Consider the following 14,219-nt stretch of genomic DNA (forward strand, 5'->3'; position numbering starts at 1 on the left):
GTGATATTAGTTGAAACACAAAACAGTTTGTCAGGAGGTGTCTGGGGACTGGAAGCTAGAATGAGGAGAGGAGACTATATCCAGAGGAGGATATGGATTCAAAAGCTATTGTTCTCATAAATGCTCTATCATCATCTTGTTAAAAGCCAAAAAAATCTAGCTAGCTAATAATGTAAAAGGTGCATGACCATTTATCATAGCCTACCAGTAATTTAGGATTACTGTATATTTCTGACCAACCAATGACAGGTTCGTACGTTTCTATTTCCCAGCATGCCTTGTGTCCTAAGAATATACGCGCGGAAAGTCTCAAGATTGTGCAAGGATTTGGCCAGTGCCAAACTGTAAGTAGCGAAAAGTTTTATTTTTTTACCACACAGTTTTAGTACACACTTTATGTAAGTAACTGGCTGGATGACAGTACTGGATCTGTTTGAAAATGTCGTCACACACTCAGTCGGAATATACTAGCTAACTTGCTTTGTTTAACTAGAGTAGCTAGCCAACGTTAGCACTCCTACCTTTATGGCAAGTTGCTAAGTAACGTTATGGTACGATTTGCATTCACACGCTAGGAAGTTAGCTAGCTACTTTGCTAGATATCTTCGGACTCAAGGTTTAGTGAATTTGCTAGCCGTCAAATAAATACCTAAACGTTAACGTTACACCACAGACAGAACAATGAGTTAAACAAAACGTTGGTTACACTTTCGAGTTCTAAATGTAATTTCTACATATTTTCACATCGCTTAGGCCCATGACCAGGTTGGATAAAAAAAATCACAGGTCGGGTGTATTCAGGATTCTTTTAATGTTGAACACTCACTCAAAACTCGACGATTTGGTTTGAAGTTAATATTTGGCCTTGAAATTTAGAGTATGCTAACTGGGGGACATTGAATTACATATTTTTTTTTGTTAGGAGATGCTAATATTGAAGTGGAACTGACAGCGTTTTAGCAATATGAAATCATATTAAAATCTGTTCATATACACCCCCAGGAATGACACTTTTTTTCATAAATTCATAGAACATTTGGGAATATAATAATGAATTTATGAAAATTCTATTGCAATATAGCGGCCGTGCGTTTGGATATTTTTAATAGACACTGTAGTAAATAAAACCTAATAAAAACATCGGTCTTGTCCAGGACCTGAGTCTACACGGACAGATGCGCCATAGCCAATCAGAGCTACAGTAAGCCAATATGCAAATAAGCCATTTGCCACACTGTCCTGCCATAATTCACATTGAAATGGGCTGTGTGTTTACAGGCATTACCAACAGCGTGACTTTATATCCTTAGAACGCATTTGCCACAAACACCTTAATGGATTTCTACAAATATGGGAGTCCTCTTACATTTTGAAAACTTCACAGTGTATTATAGAATCCCATGTATTATAATCTCCTGCTGTTGTGGTCTTAAGCAAGGCACTTAACCCCCACAAACTAAAATCCTGCACTGATAGGCTACTGTATGAAACACATGTGGTCCATCAACCCTCCATCTGGAGAGCTACTGGGTGTGCAGGCTTTTTATCCAACCCTGCTCAAACACACCAGTCAGCTTTGTCGGAATTACACAGGTAGTATTGAATAGAGGAGAATCCTAGCCAATTTTGAGTGCTTGAGAGACTGTTTTACAACCAGAGTATGCAGCATTGGTTTAATCAACTGCGCACTCGTATCAACTGCGTGTTGGTCATTTGCGGTTATACACAAGTGCCTGAGTGAAGTTATTTTAGGACATCTGACATAACAATGACGCATTAATGTATGCTAAATAGTTAACTAGCGAGATAACCAGCCAAGCGACACAATGTTTTGAATTGGCTATCTAGTTAGTCTGTTGTATATTAGTACTCACAGCTGGGACTGTCATTCCTGGAAGGAAAACCAGTCTAGCAGGAGGAACACAAGAATATCAATTAATATAATTAAAAGAACCTTGCCATAGCATGTAGAGACAAAGCACACATAGTGGAAGAGCTAAACCTTTCCGTGTAGTTGTCATAATTTATATTTTGGATTTATAATTTGTGCTCACTTCTTCGAATGAACATTTTGATGCTTTAATGTGCAACTGCACAAAGTCTTGGATGCACGTACATTGTAGCCCGTCTCACCTTGACTAGGTTGGTCATGGTGGTTCTAAAGTACTTGATGGTCATCTGGATGATAACAGGATTGTATTTCCCTGTTCAGACATCAGATTCTCTCCAAGGATCCTGTTATCATCCAGATGACCATCAAGTACTTTAGAGCCACCATGACCAACCTAGTCAAGGTGTTCAAACAGTTTGAGACGGACAGAAGGTTGTGTTCATAACAATTCAACTGTTTTGCCTTGTTAGCTGAATTCAGATCTTGTGAAATTATACCTACAGTGAGGGAAAAAAGTATTTGATCCCCTGCTGATTTTGTATGTTTGCCCAATGACAAAGAAATGATCAGTCTATCATTTTAATGGTAGGTTTATTTGAACAGTGAGAGACAGAATAACAACAAAAAAATCCAGAAAAACGCATGTCAAAAATGTTATAAATTGATTTGCATTTTAATGAGAGAAATAAGTATTTGACCCCTCTGCAAAACATGACTTAGTACTTGGTGCCAACAAGGGTTTTGCCAATCAGAGGTCAGACGTTTCTTGTAGTTGGCCACCAGGTTTGCACACATCTCAGGAGGGATTTTGTCCCACTCCTCTTTGCAGATCTTCTCCAAGTCATTAAGGTTTCGAGGCTGACGTTTGGCAACTCGAACCTTCAGCTCCCTCCACAGATTTTCTATGGGATTAAGGTCTGGAGACTGGCTAGGCCACTCCAGGACCTTAATGTGCCCCTTCTTGAGCCACTCCTTTGTTGCCTTGGCTGTGTATTTTGGGTCATTGTCAAGCTGGGATACCCATCCACGACCCATTTTCAATGCCTTGGCTGAGGGAAGGAGGTTCTCACCCAAGATTTGACGGTACATGGCCCCGTCCATCGTCCCTTTGATGCGGTGAAGTTGTCCTATCCCCTTATTAGAAAAACACCCTCAAAGCATAATGTTTCCACCTCCATGTTTGACGGTGGGGATGTTGTTCTTGGGGTCATAGGCAGCATTCCTCCTCCTCCAAACACGGCGAGTTGAGTTGATGCCAAAGAGCTCCATTTTGGTCTCATCTGACCACAACACTTTCACCTAGTTCTCCTCTGAATCATTCAGATGTTCATTGGCAAACTTCAGATGGGCATGTACAGTGGGGAAAAAAAGTATTTAGTCAGCCACCAATTGTGCAAGTTCTCCCACTTAAAAAGATGAGAGAGGCCTGTAATTTTCATCATAGGTACATGTCAACTATGACAGACAATATGAGGGAAAAAAATCCAGAAAATCACATTGTAGGATTTTTTATGAATTTATTTGCAAATTATGGTGGAAAATAAGTATTTGGTCAATAACAAAAGTTTCTCAATACTTTGTTATATACCCTTTGTTGGCAATGACACAGGTCAAACGTTTTCTGTAAGTCTTCACAAGGTTTTCACACACTGTTGCTGGTATTTTGACCCATTCCTCCATGCAGATCTCCTCTAGAGCAGTGATGTTTTGGGGCTGTCGCTGGGCAACACAGACTTTCAACTCCCTCCAAAGATTTTCTATGGGGTTGAGATCTGAAGACTGGCTAGGCCACTCCAGGACCTTGAAATGCTTCTTACGAAGCCACTCCTTCATTGCCCGGGCGGTGTGTTTGGGATCATTGTCATGCTGAAAGACCCAGCCATGTTTAATCTTCAATGCCCTTGCTGATGGAAGGAGGTTTTCACTCAAAATCTCACGATACATGGCCCCATTCATTATTTTCTTTACACGGATCAGTCGTCCTGGTCCCTTTGCAGAAAAACAGCCCCAAAGCATGATGTTTCCATGATGTTTCCATGTTTCCACAGTAGGTATGGTGTTCTTTGGATGCAACTCAGCATTCTTTGTCCTCCAAACACGACGAGTTGAGTTTTTACCAAAACGTTATATTTTGGTTTCATCTGACCATATGACATTCTCCCAATCCTCTTCTGGATCATCCAAATGCACTCTAGCAAACTTCAGACGGGCCTGGACATGTACTGGCTTAAGCAGGGGGACACGTCTGGCACTGCAGGATTTGAGTCCCTGGCGGCGTAGTGTGTTACTGATGGTAGGCTTTGTTACTTTGGTCCCAGCTCTCTGCAGGTCATTCACTAGGTCCCCCCGTGTGGTTCTGGGATTTTTGCTCACCGTTCTTGTGATCATTTTGACCCCACAGGGTGAGATCTTGCGTGGAGCCCCAGATCGAGGGAGATTATCAGTGGTCTTGTATGTCTTCCATTTCCTAATAATTGCTCCCACAGTTGATTTCTTCAAACCAAGCTGCTTACCTATTGCAGATTCAGTCTTCCCAGCCTGGTGCAGGTCTACAATTTTGTTTCTGGTGTCCTTTGACAGCTCTTTGGTCTTGGCCATAGTGGAGTTTGGAGTGTGACTGTTTGAGGTTGTGGACAGGTGTCTTTTATACTGATAAGTTCAAACAGGTGCCAATAATACAGGTAACGAGTGGAGGACAGAGGAGTCTCTTAAATAAGAAGTTACAGGTCTGTGAGAGCCAGAAATCTTGCTTGTTTGTAGGTGACCAAATACTTATTTTCCACCATAATTTGCAAATAAATTCATTAAAAATCCTACAATGTGATTTTCTGGATTTTTTTTCTTCTCAATTTGTCTGTCATAGTTGACGTGTACCTATGATGAAAATTACAAGCCTCTCTCATCTTTTTAAGTGGGAGAACTTGCACAATTGGTGGCTGACTAAATAATTTTTTTCCCCACTGTATGTGCTTTCTTGAGCAGGGGGACCTTGCGTGCGCTGCAGGATTTCAGTCCTTCACGGCGTAATGTGTTACCAATTGTTTTCTTGGTGACTATGGTCCCAGCTGCCTTGAGATCATTTACAAGATCCTCCCGTGTAGTTCTGGGCTGATTCTTCACCGTTCTCATGATCATTGCGACTTGAATTCTAAGTAAATCACCATCACACCACCTCCTCCATGCTTCACGGTGGGAACCACACATTAAAAAAATCATTTTAGTCATTTAGCAGACGTCTTATCCAGAGCGACTTACAGTTAGGTAGTGAGTGCATACTTTTTTCTTTTTCATATGCAGAGATTATCCGTTCACCTACTCTGTGCCTCACAACGACATGGCGGTTGGAACCAGAAATCTCAAATTTGGACTCATCAGACCAAAGGACAGATTTCCACCGGTCTAATGCCCATTGCTCGTGTTTCTTGACCCAAGCAAGTCTCTTCTTATTATTGGTGTCCTTTAGTAGTGGTTTCTTTGCAGCAAATTGACCATGAAGGCCTTCACGCAGTCTCCTCTGAACAGTTGATGTTGAGATGTGTCTGTTACTTGAACTCTGTGAAGCATTTATTTGGGCTGCAATCTGAGGTGCAGCAGAGGTAACTCTGGGTCTTCCTTTCCTGTGGCGGTCCTCATGAGAGCCAGTTTCATCATAGCGCTTGATGGTTTTTGCGACTGCACTTGACTGACTTTCATGTCTTAAAGTAATTGACTGTCATTTCTCTTTGCTTATTTGAGCTGTTCTTGCCATAATATGGACTGGGTCTTTTACCAAATAGGGCTATCTTCTGTATACCACCTCTACCGTGTCACAACACAACTGATAGGCTGAAACACATTAAGAAGGAAAGAAATTCCACAAATTGACTTTTAACAAGACACATCTGTTAATTGAAATGCATTCCAGGTGACTACCTCATGAAGCTGGTTGAGAGAATGCCAAGAGTGTGCAAAGCTGTCAAGGCAAAGGGTGGCTACTTTGAACAATCTCAAATATAAAATATATTTTGATTTGTTTAACACTTGTTTTAGTTACTACATGATTCCATGTGTTATTTCATAGTTTTGATGTCCTCACTGTTATTCTTCAATGTAGAAAATAGTAAACATTTAAGAAAAACCCTTGAATGAGTAGGTGTGTCCAAACTTTTGACTAGTACTGTACATCGTGAATCGCCCATACATTTGAAAAAATCTAGATATGTTTTAGGCCATATTGCCCAGCCCTAGTTAGGGCGACCCCTAAGTTTAACTTGCTAGTTATCTAAGTAAGTGGCCGAATTAAAAAGGTCACACGGCATCATACTGTGTTAGCTTACTGCCGTGTTTGAGAAGTCAATGCCCTTTGCATGAGTTATTTGTACAGCTGCCACTGCACCTTGATTTCCTTGCGTTTTTCTTCTCTCTGTTCTTGGACCATCTGCTCCTATCTTCTCAGAGCAGGCAGGCCCGTTGCCCGAGTGACTCCCAGACTCCACACACAGTGTACACAGTACTGTCACAGAGAAATGAGACCGATATTTCACCGGATATATAAATGTGAAGCATCTACTTGGCGTTTCCACTCGCTACCAAATATGGTAGTGAGAGAAGCCCGCTGGCGAGATGGATTTTGGCCGACATTCTGCAAATTTTCTCATCGATGAAACATTTGATCTCAATACAGTTTTCTGTTCCAAAAACTAGAATCTGTTATGAACAGAGTGGACTAAGTTTTGTATACTTTACCCTTTGCAAATGTTTTAAAATTGCATTGTTTAGAAGGAGTGCAACGGCGAATTGAGTTATTGCACACTTCAGAGTAGGCGTTCCCTAACGGAAATATGCAGATGCATGCTAGAACACGCCAATAGGATCTCGCTAGCTCGTGCTTGGCTTTGCCCACCTTCTTGCTTGTTTTGCCTGCTATGACTCATTTGTTCCCATTGGAAATGACAGATTGTGGTCTCTTGGTTTAGTTATACAAATCTTTGGTACTTTTCTTCCTTCAGACCAGCATGCTCCAAAACTTTGTTCATTTGCACAATGGCTCTCGTTCACATTCGACTGTAAATGTCCACACTCAACAAAAATGACATTCGGTAGCGCCTACCTATATACAGTTGAGGTAGAAAGTTTACATACACTTAGGTTGGAGTCATTAAAACTCGTTTTTCAACCACTCCACGCATTTCTTGTTAACAAACTATAGTTTTGGCAAGTCGGTTAGGAAATCTACTTTGTGCATGACACAAGTCATTTTTCCAACAATTGTTTACAGACAGATTATTTCACTTATAATTCACTGTATCACAATTCCAGTGGGTCAGAAGTTTACATACGCTAAGTTGACTGTGCCTTTAAACAGCTTGGAAAATTCCAGAAAATGATGTCATGGCTTTAGAAGCTTCTGATAGGCTAATTGACATCATTTGAGTCAATTGGAGGTGTACCTGTTGATGTATTTCAAGGCCTACCTTCAAACTCAATGCCTCTTTGCTTGATATTGGAAAATCAAAAGAAATCAGCCAAGACCTCAGAAAAATAATTGTAGACTTCCACAAGTCTGGTTCATCCTTGTGGAAGTCTGAAGGCACCACGTTCATCTGTACAAACAATAGTACGCAAGTATAAACACCATGCGACCACGCAGCCGTCAAACCGGTCAAGAAGGAGATGCGTTCTGTCTCCTAGAGATGAACGTACCTTGTTGCGAAAAGTGCAAATCAATCCCAGAACAACAGCAAAGGACCTTGTGAAGATGCTGGAGGAACAGGTACAAAAGTATCTATATCCACAGTAAAACGAGTCCTATATCGACACAACCTGAAAGGCCGCTCAGCAAGGAAGAAGCCACTGCTCCAAAACCACCATAGAAAAGCCAGACTACGGTTTGCAACTGCACATGGGGACAAAGATCGTACTTTTTGGAGAAATGGCCTCTGGTCTGATGAAACAAAAATAGAACTGTTTGGCCATAATGACCATCATTATGTTTGGAGGAAAAGGGGGGTGCTTGCAAGCCAAAGAACACCATCCCAACTGTGAAGCATGGGGGTGGCAGCATCATGCTGTGGGGGTGCTTTGCTGCAGGAGGGACTGGTGCACTTCACAAAATAGATGGCATCATGAGGAAGCAAAATTATGTGGATATATTGAAGCAACATCTCAAGACATCAGTCAGGAAGTTAAATCTTGGTCGCAAATGGGTTTTCCAAATGAACAATGACCCCAAGCATACTTCCAAGTTGTGGCAAAATGGCATAAGGACAACAAAGTCAAGGTATTGGAGTGGCCATCACAAAGCCCTGACCTCAATCCTATAGAACATTTGTGGGCAGAACTGAAGAAGCGTGTGCGAGCAAGGAGGCCTACAAACCTGACTCAGTTACACCAGCTCTGTCAGGAGGAATGGGCCAAAATTCACCCAACTTGTTGTGGGAAGCTTGTGGAAGACTACCAGAAACGTTTGAACCAAGTTAAACAATTTAAAGGCAATGCTACCAAATACTAATTGAGTGTATGTAAACTTCTGACCCACTGGGAATGTGATGAAAGAAATAAAAGCTGAAATAAATCATTCTCTCTACTATTATTCTGACATTTCACATTCTTAAAATAAAGTGGTGATCCTAACTGACCTAAGACAGGTAATATTTACTAGAATTAAATGTTAGGTATTGTGAAAAACTGAGTTTAAATGTATTTGGCTAAGGTGTATGTAAACTTCTGACTTCAACTGTATATGTATAACTTTATGTGCTGGATTGCCTGTCTTTGCGATTCGTTTTTTTCTTTCTTTTGCGCTCGATAGCATATTTAGCTAGCAGCCTCCATGGAAATTCGCTTTTACTTGTGCTAATGTTGTAAGCGTTCTGGTAATAAACACAGAGCTTTTTTGCGTTTTTGTCGCCCCCTTGTGTGCTAAGCAGCTAAAACCGTAAATTCTTGTGTGAGAGAAGGATGGTATGAGGATATGAAAATCTGGATATCGCTCAACCCTACAGCCTAGGCTACTGCTCAAATGTATTTTTTTCATTTTTTTAGGGGGTAGATCAGCTTTAATATTTCAGATACATTGATGGAAGTTACAATCTAATTGTCTGCATCACTTCCAATCCCCCATACGTTTTTTTCTCTCGCAAATATATATATATATATGTGTGTGTCAGGGACAAGATTGTAAAACCTACACAAGGCAGGAATGGGCTACAAGACCATCGCCAAGCAGCTTGGTGAGAAGGTGACAACAGTTGGTGCGATTATTCGCAAATGGAAGAAACACAAAAGAACTGTCAATCTCCCTCGGCCTGGGGCTCCATGCAAGATCTCACCTCGTGGAGTTGCAATGATCATGAGAACGGTGAGGAATCAGCCCAGAACTACACGGGAGGATCTTGTCAATGATCTCAAGGCAGCTGGGACCATAGTCACCAAGAAAACAATTGGTAACACACTACGCCGTGAAGGACTGAAATCCTGCCACGCCCGCAAGGTCCCCCTGCTCAAGAAAGCACATATACAGGCCCGTCTGAAGTTTGCCAATGAACATCTGAATGATTCAGAGGAGAACTGGGTGAAAGTGTTGTGGTCAGATGAGACCAAAATCGAGCTCTTTGGCATCAACTCAACTCGCCGTGTTTGGAGGAGAAGGAATGCTGCCTTTGACCCCCAAGAACACCATCCCCACCGTCAAACATGGAGGTGGAAACATTATGCTTTGGGGATGTTTTTCTGCTAAGGGGACAGGACAACTTCACCGCATCAAAGGGAGGATGGACGGGGCCATGTACCGTCAAATCTTGGGTGAGAACCTCCTTCCCTCAGCCAGGGCATTGAAAATGGGTCGTGGATGGGTATTACAGCATGACAATGACCCAAAACACACGGCCAAGGCAACAAAGGAGTGGCTCAAGAAGAAGCACATTAAGGTCCTGGAGTGGCCTAGCCAGTCTCCAGACCTTAATCCCATAGACAATCTGTGGAGAGAGCTGAAGGTTCGAATTGCCAAACGTCAGCCTCGAAACCTTAATGACTTGGAGAAGATCTGCAATGAGGAGTGGGACAAAATCCCTCCTGAGATGTGTGCAAACCTGGTGGCCAACTACAAGAAATGTCTGACCTCTGTGATTGCCAACAAGGGTTTTGCCACCAAGCACTAAGTCATGTTTTGCAGAGGGGTCAAATACTTATTTCCCTCATTAAAATGCAAATCAATTTATAACATTTTTGACATGCGTTTTTCTGGATTTTTTCGTTGTTATTCTCTCTGACTGTTCAAATAAACCTACCATTAAAATTATAGACTCATAATTTCTTTGTCAGTGGGCAAACGTACAAAATCAGCAGGGGATCAAATACTTTTTTCCCTCACTGTATATATACAGTGGGGAGAACAAGTATTTGATACACTGCCGATTTTGCAGGTTTTCCTACTTACAAAGCATGTAGAGGTCTGTAATTTTTATCATAGGTACACTTCAACTGTGAGACGGAATCTAAAACGAAAATCACATTGTATGATTTTTAAGTAATTAATTTGCATTTTATTGCATGACATAAGTATTTGATACATCAGAAAAGCAGAACTTAATATTTGGTACAGAAACATTTGTTTGCAATTACAGAGATCATACGTTTCCTGTAGGTCTTGACCAGGTTTGCACACACTGCAGCAGGGATTTTGGCCCACTCCTCCATACAGACCTTCTCCAGATCCTTCAGGTTTCGGGGCTTTCGCTGGGCAATACGGACTTTCAGCTCCCTCCAAAGATTTTCTATTGGGTTCAGGTCTGGAGACTGGCTAGGCCACTCCAGGACCTTGAGATGCTTCTTACGGAGCCACTCCTTAGTTGCCCTGGCTGTGTGTTTCGGGTCGTTGACATGCTGGAATACTCAGCCACGACCCATTTTCAATGCTCTTACTGAGGGAAGGAGGTTGTTGGCCAAGATCTCGCGATACATGGCCCCATCCATCCTCCCCTCAATACGGTGCAGTCGTCCTGTCCCCTTTGCAGAAAAGTATCCCCAAAGAGTGATGTTTCCACCTCCATGCTTCACGGTTGGGATGGTGTTCTTGGGGTTGTACTCATCCTTCTTCTTCCTCCAAACACGGCGAGTGGAGTTTAGACCAAAAAGCTCTATTTTTGTCTCATCAGACCACATGACCTTCTCCCATTCCTCCTCTGGATCATCCAGATGGTCATTGGCAAACTTCAGACGGGCCTGGACATGCGCTGGCTTGAGCAGGGGGACCTTGCGTGCGCTGCAGGATTTTAATCCATGACGGCTTAGTGTGTTACTAATGGTTTTCTTTGAGATTGTGGTCCCAGCTCTCTTCAGGTCATTGACCAGGTTCTGCCGTGTAGTTCTGGGCTGATCTCTCACCTTCCTCATGATCATTGATGCCCCACGAGGTGAGATCTTGCATGGAGCCCCAGACCGAGGGTGACTGACCGTCATCTTGATCTTCTTCCATTTTCTAATAATTGCGCCAACAGTTGTTGCCTTCTCACCAAGCTGCTTACCTATTGTCCTGTAGCCCATCCCAGCCTTGTGCAGGTCTACAATTTTATCCCTGATGTCCTTACACAGCTCTCTGGTCTTGGCCATTGTGGAGAGGTTGGAGTCTGTTTGATTGAGTGTGTGGACAGGTGACTTTTATACAGGTAACGAGTTCAAACAGGTGCAGTGAATACAGGTAATGAGTGGAGAACAGGAGGGCTTCTTAAAGAAAAACTAACAGGTCTGTGAGAGCCGGAATTCTTACTGGTTGGTAGGTGATCAAATACTTACGTCATGCAATAAAATGCAAATTAATTACTTAAAAATCATACAATGTGATTTTCTGGATTTTTGTTCTAGATTCCGTCTCTCACAGTTGAAGTGTACCTATGATAAAAATGACAGACCTCTACATGCTTTGTAATTTGGAAAACCCGCAAAATCGGCAGTGTATCAAATACTTGTTCTCCCCACTGTATATAGCTATTTAAAAATATATATCCATTCAAATATCTTACAAATCTTATTTTCCAGCATTATCAATTAATATGCGTAATAATGTCGGCAGTTAATGCATAAGATTTTAACCTATAACCCGGATTGCCATTGTATTACATTACATTTTTGACAAGCAATTATTATTTTAGCCAACATTTATTGTGGTTCATCCTATATTCTCCCTAACATCCTAACCCCCTTGCAACAGATGTGGGATAAACATACACGCACATACTCTAACACACTCAAACCTTAACTCCACAATCAACCATAAGATCAGATGCTCAATAGTTGTTACATCCCAGAGCCCAACTCAAGAAAGGACCTGATTTACGAATGCATATACAGTTACAGCTGTTTGAGAAAGCATGCAAGATTGAGCAAAAATTGACAATTATGTGAGATTTGAGCAATCTATTTAATCTTTGTCAAGTCCTAGGTGATGGAGATCAGATCCACCCTCTTCACCTGAGACACAAACACTCTGGTACCCCGTTGTAACCATTTTTCCCAAGCATCTCCATGCAGTCAGACCTTTGATTATTTTGTGCCACTTGGGCCACAATAATAAGCTCCCTCTCTGATTGTCCGAGTGTGACCCCCTCCCCATGGGTTACTGCAGCCTGTGTTGCCAGCACTGCCACTACCTGTGTGGGGGTACCCCACCGGAATCCCCACCGACTAGGTACAAGGTCGTCAAGGTTCTCATTAGGAGCTTTGAGAATTTCCTTGTATATTATGCTCTCCCATCAGGGGGCTCTGGCTTTGTAGGACCAACCCTGCCAGGCAGGCTCAGAATCTTGAGGGGGCGGTGCTGCTCAAGTAGGTCTCTGACCGCATTTATTTTTCTGTTTAGGCTGCATATAGGCAACTCACAGCAGGTCCATAAAACAGATGGGGACTTCTCTTTGGTGTATGGGTCACTCAGGTGGGTGTCTAGGATATAGGGTTGGGGATCGTTCCATCATGATAGGACAATAAAAAAAAATATTAGATGTATACTATATTTTAAAATGTATATCCCTCATCTGCACAAAATTGAAAGCTCTCTCTCACAACCCCTGCTCACAGACACACGTTGGTTCTGGGATATGCAACCATTTCCTTTCTCACTCACTTAATGCCACACTTATTCAAACACAAAAACGCATACCACACCTTCCATCACAATTCATCCACACATACCCACATACTGTGCCTTCTATGTCTTCTTTTCGCTATGTTTATATCGCCACTATGTTGATTGAGTACATGTGTTCTAATTAGTTGTATTTGAAGATGTATTATTTTGCTTGTTATCTTTTCTTGTAATACCGTTTTATCCTTTTATGAAATACTATACATACTATAAATATTATTTATTATTACAATCCCTACAATGGCTAGTATTTGGTGCTCCATTATTCGACTCCTCTATTAGAACTTTCAGAATAGCCATGGAGTAGTCTTTGTGTCGCGGTACATTTGGTTGTCAATATACAGTTTATCGACAACGAGAGCAACACGCTTCCCTTTTAATCTATTTTCCTTGAAGATTGGGTACAGAACTTTGCGCCGTTCTGCAATCTCCCTCGAGAACTGATCATTCATTCCTATGTTGGTGCCAGCAAGTTTTTTACCTAGGCTTTTAACCATTACTTTATCCTTAAAAAAGCGAATTTGGCAACGATTGGACGCTCGTATATCTGTCCTCTTTGTCCGAAACGGTGTACACGTTCGAGTTGGATTTTATCGACAGCCTCGAGTGGGATTTGAAGCGCTGTTAGAAAGAAGTCCTTCACAATAGTCTCGGTTACCTCTCCCTCTTTTTCCTGGATACCCGTAAGTACTAGATTTTCTCTCATCGGCTTCTCTCAGAAAGTTGTTCTCCTTTTTAAGTTCCTTAACGTCCGTTTCTATCTTAGTGACTGTCTCTTTTAGTTTTTTTGTATCTTTCTCCATTATCGCAGCTTTTCCATCACTCATTTCAAGACTCGCCTTCAACTATTTTACATCATTACTGACCAACTCTAGTATGCCCAGTTTGTCATTTATCGACTTCAACAGGTCGCTTTCCACACTTACCAGTCCCAGTGGTGAAAAGCATAAATAGTCTATCAGTCGACGAGTCGCGTTTTCTCTTGGAGATTGATTCTCCTCGTTTATCTTCCGTCATGTTTGGGTGTTGCATGTTGTTGTAATATTTGTCGATACATTTCTCTAGCCTTATAATTTGTTTTGTGTTATTATCCAGATTGAATGTTATTACCCTCGAATATATGAAGTGCTAATATTTAGTCTAACTTACTGATTATTGAATATTATGTTTTTATCTTGAGGTGATTTTTACCGCTGTGTATTCAATACTGCT

The 14,219-nt window shown here is 41.7% G+C and overlaps 1 protein-coding gene across 1 annotated transcript in view; it reads left to right on the forward strand.

Annotated features, from left to right (window-relative positions):
- Positions 1–295: 295 nt before the first annotated feature.
- The window catches only part of mcph1 (microcephalin 1), a 62,593-nt gene continuing 48,669 nt past the window's right edge, over positions 296–14,219 (forward strand). The window contains exon 1 of the mRNA XM_084166622.1: positions 296–344. The gene's annotated coding sequence lies outside the window, so the exon portion shown is untranslated. The remainder of the gene's footprint in view (positions 345–14,219) is intronic.

Source organism: Coregonus lavaretus (genome assembly GCF_964263955.1).
Source record: "Coregonus lavaretus genome assembly, chromosome: 1".
NCBI lineage: Eukaryota > Metazoa > Chordata > Actinopteri > Salmoniformes > Salmonidae > Coregonus > Coregonus lavaretus.